The 7190-nt window shown below is 37.1% G+C and overlaps 1 protein-coding gene across 1 annotated transcript in view; it reads left to right on the top strand.

Moving 5' to 3' along the window:
* The first annotated feature begins 1656 nt into the window (after positions 1-1656).
* LOC125661522 (fasciclin-1-like) overlaps positions 1657-7190 on the top strand; it is a 49405-nt gene continuing 43871 nt past the window's right edge. The window contains exon 1 of the mRNA XM_056147338.1: positions 1657-1914. The gene's annotated coding sequence lies outside the window, so the exon portion shown is untranslated. The remainder of the gene's footprint in view (positions 1915-7190) is intronic.

The following is a 7190-nucleotide window of genomic DNA, read 5'->3' as shown; positions in this document are numbered from 1 at the left end:
TGTTTTTAAAAAAGGGGAGGGGGCTTATAGTGATTCGAATCCGCGAATTTATGAACCCGCGAATGTGTCTAAGATAAAAAAAAAAACGCCAAAATTACAACCCGTGAAATTATTCCCCATTATAGTACTTAAATGTAGCAGGTGCTGCTTTGGATGGCGTACACTCTAATATATTTGTCTGCAAGTTAAAATCTTACTCACTTTCTCTCAACCCTACCAAAAAGAAAGAAATAAAAATAAAAATCTGTTTACCGTGACTAATCAATGGAGTTTGTTTTCTTCGTCTATCGGACCTCTCTGAAATATATTTTCTTAGAGTTTGTTATTGAGAATTTTGTTTAAGGTGACTAATAAACGGAATAGTTAGGGGTTTTTTTTGGGGGGGGGGGGTTAAATCTATCAGACATTTTGAAAATAAATTTTCTTAACATTTTTAATCTACATGTATCTGTATGGGTGTGTGTGTGGGTGTGGGGGGGGGGGGGGGGTGTTAACTGAAAAATGCATTGAATATAGAACCTTCAACACACTTTACGAAATTTGCAAGCACACCTAAATTTGACTCATGACGAAAGAATCACAAACTTTAATATTATACTATCGAAGATTAACGGTATTCATTTAAATATATAAAACAAATACTTGTGAAAAGATAATTTACAGAGCAAACAAAAAAAAAAGCTTAAGTTCTTTACAACCACTCCAAGATTCGAAAACCGTGATCTGTGACCGGAGGTGTAACACTTTGGGAGAAAACAACAAATTATTTGGAAACAGTGTATCTTATCGGATATAAGTACTTTGTCGGATATTAGTACATGTTCCTTATCGGATTATTAGTACCCTATCGGGTTATTCTGTCAACCATTTCTTATTTGTAAAACATGCAACCATCCTTGTAATCGTAAGAAAGAAACCTTCACACTTGAAATAAACTACCATGATTTATTAAATTACATTTATATGCATGTGCGGTTTGTCTTGTGTTTTGCCCCACTTGTTCCTTTTTACATTAATTGTGGATGTAATTAAATTCTGTGTTTAAACTTGGGCAGAACGTTGTGAAAAAAAATTAGCAAAGCTGACAGCGAACATAAATCACGCTAATATTCACGTCAGTGGTTTATTTAAGAAGAATGTTCCCGTAGCCATAGAAAAATAAGACAACAATTTCGATTAAGATGTTTTGGGTGATAGTTTTGAATTAATTGACAATTGTAAGTGATTTTTTTCCCTTTCCTTTCAAGTTCTGCAGGTGGTCCGGGGTATATGGCAATACTACTGACTCAGTGATGGGTATGCATTGATAAGCAACGATGTTTTTACTTCAGAATGGCAAGTTTATTTAGAATTTACTCCAACAAAAGCCGTTCAAATCGAAACACACGGAGCGGAAAGTAGATTGAACAAAAACTTGACACCTTTCAAAACGCAGGGCACTTTTCCCCTGGATTATATCGCTAAATGGCAGAACTTTACTTTTTCCCCCGAGGCAACAAATTAAATCCTTCACTTAACCAAGAAAATTTTTCATCGCTTTTCAATTTTTAACGTACGAAAATTTCTTTAATTTCCTGTCAGATAACATCTTCGATCAGGTTTTACAAATGCGTTCTCTTTGTAGCCACTTGTTGCAGAGAAGTCAACAGACCGGAACGGGAATGTGTTAGACTAGTTGCAACAACGATTCTGGGCAGGCAATCCGGGAGATGTTATTATAATCCAAAAGCATTCAGAATTGATCTATATCTGTGTATTTCTTATGAATATTGATTGTGGTGAAGGAAAGCGATTTCTTCTGTGATTGTGACACGTGATACTATTTTTGCCAGAGGTGTGTGACCATTCACAGCCCTAGTAGAAACAAGACCCCCCTTTTCGTTTTGGATTATAAGGAGCTTTCTCTGGCATTAGGTAAGCGATTTTATACTACTCTTGTAAACAAACTAAAATATCCGGTGAACAGCGCTGTTATTTTTCTATCTTCTTGTTTGTTTCAAGGTCATGGTTCTCAGGGGGTCACAGGGGTGTGATGGGGGTGGGGTGGCTGTAGCCGCAGTTGCGTTGCCTCTATATGACATCGTGGCCCCAAATCCAATTCATGCATGTATTTCAAATCCTATATGTATATGCCGGTAAGTTTTTATACATTGCATGTAAAGTTAACCCATTCGATTCCCATTTCATCAGGATGGATTTATACATGCATTCGAAAATCCAATATGATCACAATAATCAATACAGGCGTGGATCAAACAATAAACAACAATTTAAAATTAAACTTAGGGCTAGGCGTATGTAGTTAAACACATAGTAAAAAAAGAAGATATAATTATATATTTTGTTGCAAAAGAAAATAATATTCTTGCCATATATTTGAATGACATGCTTTGATTTTTGTGCGTTATTATGCAAAAGCATTGGAGCTACATATGTGTTTCAGCGGCATTCCATCACATCACCCCAATTTACAGAGACAGTGCCCCTCCGCTGGAAGAGGGTGCATGGTCTCCAGAAATAAGATGCTTCATTAAAATTATGGTGCTTCCATAACTAATTGCCGTCTGGCCTGAAACTATAGCTAGGTGAACAAATGATGGATTACAAAACGAAACATCCACTTATAACAGAATGGGGAGTTTAACGAGGGGGTTACGTTCTACATTTTATTAGTCCCCCCCTCTCTCTCTCTCTCTCTCTCTCTCTCTCTCTCTCTCTCTCTCTCTCGTTCTATTCCCCAACCTATCTCACCGACCCCACTACTCTCTCTCTCTCTCTCTCTCTCTCATGCATGAAATGAAACACATATGTAATGAATCAGATCAAATGACATTATCGTCTATCGAAATCAATAAAAAAGCCATCGATTTTCCCGTCAGGTGTTATGAATTTTAATGAATTTCGAGATTATGTTCGTCAGCTGTATGTAGTATCAATCACGTAGAATCGGGGGGGGGGGGGGGGGGGGGGGTGCTCATTTGTGGACTACCCTCACGCATTTGTTTTGACAATGGTTTACATTATCTTTGTATTTTTCATATCAGTAAAATAAAGATAGATCGAGTAGACGTCTGGCATTCTCCCTACTATTTTTGACAGAAGTAGAGGATGAGGAGAATGTAAGTTTGATGAAGTTAGCTCATGTAGCGAAGGATGTGCGCTCCCCCCCCCCCCTTTTTAAAAAAGAAAAAAAAAGAAACCGTAGCCATTTAAAGCAATATCAACTGACGAATTCTCCAAAACTTTCTCTCTCTCTCTCTCTCTCTCTCTCTCTCTCTCTCTCTCTCTCTCTCAGATTTTAAAGATCAACATTTTTTTTACCAGACAAGTCAACTGTCAATTATTCCCCCGGCTTCCCACCTCCCTCACCACTTTCATAAACGATGCCACGTGCCTGCATACTCAAATGAAACTGACAGATGGCAGGCATATAAACAGCAAACGGTAATTTGTCATTGGCTCCAACACGTGAAACGTTATGCGGCAAAACAACATGTATTATCAATACATACACTATATCTTCCCTGCTTTTTCAGTGCTTTGTTGTTTCAATTTTCAAAGCAAATCCATAAAACCTACCCCGTACTTCAGATCGGAATTTAAACAAATTTTTCATGATATTGTGCGTAACATTTATGTGCATAAAAAGTGTTCACTTTCCCGTGAAGAGATACTTAAATATTTTTTTTTCCTCTCGGTGCTTTAATTTTTCTTCTGTAGACTCTTAAATCACAAAAAGTTCTTAAAAACATGGGTGGACGTCAAGAAGGAAAAGAAAGACACTGGAAGAAGAATGCCTGAAAGTGTACTCTTTAAAAAAAAAAAAAACCCGTGTCAGAAGAAAGTCAATGTGACGTGACCTTAAAAAGTCAAATTATAACTGAATATTTAGATAATTCGCCTGAACTACAAGTCGCCATTCTTTTTTGACAGATGAACAACCTGATTTATTTATGTAACATTTTTGTGTGACGCGTAACTCCGTTTGATTTCTATTGACATATGACTCGTGAAAATTGCTCTTAGTTGAACTTTTGTTCCTTTTCTGGGTTTAACCCCTACCCCTATTTACATACAAACAGAAACAACTATGTTTGCAATGACGAGTGACTTATATTCACTCTGTGTTTTAATTATTTCCAGAAATTGATGGAGTTAATATCCGTAGAATGAATGGCTTTTACAGAGAGAAATTTGCATGATAATCAGATTGGTTTTACATTTTGAATGGTAAGGGGCGACCTTGTGTTTTTTTGTTTAATGCTGCATTTTATTATAAGAAATTCACATTTTGAAATAAAATGATTTAGGACAAAGAGTCGAAGAAGAAGAGGATGGGAAGGGAGGAGTGAGGGAGGGGGGGGGGGGCGGGGGGCAAACAATAGTACATGTAGTGTGACATTTTTAGCTTGAGGTAAAAAGCTTAGCGGTCATGGAGTGATGTGAAATCTGTATAGATATTAACAGTTTTGAATACTAGTATCAGTCTAAGGGGGAAATAAGCTATATGGTCAATAGATGTATAGAAAGTTAATTTCCATATTATCCATTTTGTTGAAAAACACATACTAAAAAGTGCTTTTGATATCAACATAGTTGAATATGGACAGTTGATGGAGGCAAACTATTAATTTGAGTACGAAAACAGGAAAAGGAATGATACTATTAATTCAAGGTGATGAAATATAAATTCTTAACGCATCATGCTCATTATTATGTAGTTTCAAAATATGACAAATTTGCTGCTTGCTGCAGTGTCAAATATTCTAATGCTTTCTATTGGTTTTGGTTATGTCTTTGAAGCTGAATAATGAAAAAATCCCCTCATCCTAGTTATATTCCAAACACACTGTCCATCCTGTCCTGGTTTAAATCTCTGTCTCGGACACTGTCCATCCTGTCCTGGTTTGAATCCCTGTTTCGGACACTGTCCATCCTGTCCTGGTTTGAATCCCTGTTTCGGACACTGTCCATCCTGCCGTCGTTTGACATCGTTTCGAATCTTTACATCTAGGGCTATTTAGTCTAGATACACCCAGCTTTTGACTTGTATTGATTGTATAGCTTATTCCAGAGTACTATTTTTCTTAAACTGATGCTCAAAACGTTGACTATTACATGCAGATTCCATTCTACTCCTGACTATCAAATGCAGATTTCACTCCACCCCGCTTTGTACCCCATGCCCGAAGTTTTTTATTTTTTATTTTTTTTTGTTCTTTCTGCATATGAATTCGAAAAGTGATTGGAAGCTTTGGTAGAAGAGCTGATATTTTATATCTAGTACAGTGTACAAGGGGTATTGAGGTTAACATCTCTGTCTGTCTGTCCGTCTCTCTCTCTCTCTCTCTCTCTCTATCTCTCTCTCTCTCTCTCTCTCTCTCTCTCTTCTAAAGGCAAAAAAGTACTATGTTAGGTATAGCTATAGGGACACCTATAAAAGTCTATCTAATACTCTCTTTCGAATTACAAAACAAACTAAGGGTTTTCTCGAGAGAATATTAGTAAGGACATGTACCCACACCACTTGTCCTCACTAATCTAATATTTTGTATCTACATCTTTCACATGCTGTAGGTCACATTTATGAGGACGTAATTGTGAGGACATTTATTTTTGTCCTCATAGTGTACATGCAAATCTGCCCTCATAATCTCTGTCCATTGGTTGAAATTTATCCCCACTTTACACGTTTTACTCTCTCTCTCTCTCTCTCTCTCTCTCTCTCTCTCTCTCTCTCTTCAATCTTCCAGTTATATATATAGACAGGTAGAATGGAGTGATTCAGCCTGATTTTATGGACTGTGAATATCCCAGAACGAGACGGGGTAATATGCGTTGATGAATTGATGATTTCGTTTAGTAGCAGCGTAGAATTTCAGTAACAATACAAAGTTGCACATAAAGTTGGTTTATGGGTTCTTCATTGCCCAAAATTCGTTTGCGAATCCGTTACGACTGTTTTAAAACATTCTTCCCTGTAAAACCCCCAGAAAAGTGGCCGAACATGACGGCTTTTTCAAGATGAGCCATTCTTTCGAAGCGTTAAATCACCAGGTGCTTGTTTTAGCATTTCCGAAACAAGATCGACGTAAATGAAACGTCATGTTCTCTATAGTCCTGTTGTTCTTCATGAAATACAATTGAAACATTTTTTTTTCTTGACATTTCTCGTGTTTACGTTCAAAATTAACCAACTCTTGATTTTAGAAAGAGAACGCCGTGCCAATTTGCAAAGCCAATACCAGATCAAACTTAAAACACTCCACGCTGAAGGAATAGTTTAATAAACAGCGACGGATCTTGAGGGAGTGGTAACAAACTCCGTTGGCTTGATTTTTTTGGTCTTAGTATGCTTGATTTTGTTTTTAAAAGGTCATTTTTTGGTCATTTTTGGGGTTTTCATCCCTTCAACCCCCCCCCCCCCCAACCACCACCACTAACACAGTCACACACTTTCTTGGTACGGTAAAGTTACAAACTTGGGTCTTTTTGAAAAAATATTCTGGATCCGCCATTGGTTAGCATATGCTGAAATTATAACATAAAATCTTTACATATGCCTTAATTCAGTCTTGAAGTCGTGGAGTAATTAAGTATAGTATTTTCAAATGAGTGATTTATTCTTCATATGAAATATAGAATGTGATTCTAATTTGTTTTACATTGTCTTAGCAAACACAACCCTGCCAAGTTTAGGACTCCCCCCCCCCCCTCCGCAAAAAATAAAAATTCAATCAACGCAAAGAAAATCAATTTAAGGCTGTCAGAATGAAATCACGGGGTTTTACAATTTCTCTAACCTGGCAAAAAAAATATATGCGTTACCTTAATCTTGGTTACTTGTCAGATTTTTTCCCCTTAAATCTGGAATTCAATACTTTAATCACATATGGCTTGCAAAGCGTCCTCTTGAACGAATCGGAGACATCTGGCGGACGAGAACGGATCGTACTAGGTGTACATAATTACATTCAACCAATGTCAAAACACCGGAATTCCCAAACAACGCCAGGTGGGTTTTTTTGCAAAAACAGTTTTTTAGTTATTTTCACAAAAAGACGCGTACTTTTACATTCAAAGATTGCAATATGAATCTCTATACACAACTGATAAGGGAAACGTGCATTAAGGGTCCTCCCGGGGTTATTAGATTGTAGACAGGTACTGAAACATTTCAAGGCCAAGGC

The sequence above is a fragment of the Ostrea edulis genome, chromosome 8 (genome assembly GCF_947568905.1).
Source record: "Ostrea edulis chromosome 8, xbOstEdul1.1, whole genome shotgun sequence".
Taxonomy (NCBI): domain Eukaryota; kingdom Metazoa; phylum Mollusca; class Bivalvia; order Ostreida; family Ostreidae; genus Ostrea; species Ostrea edulis.
The sequence above is the reverse complement of the archived record's forward strand: the minus strand, read 5'-3'. Positions and strand labels throughout refer to the sequence as shown.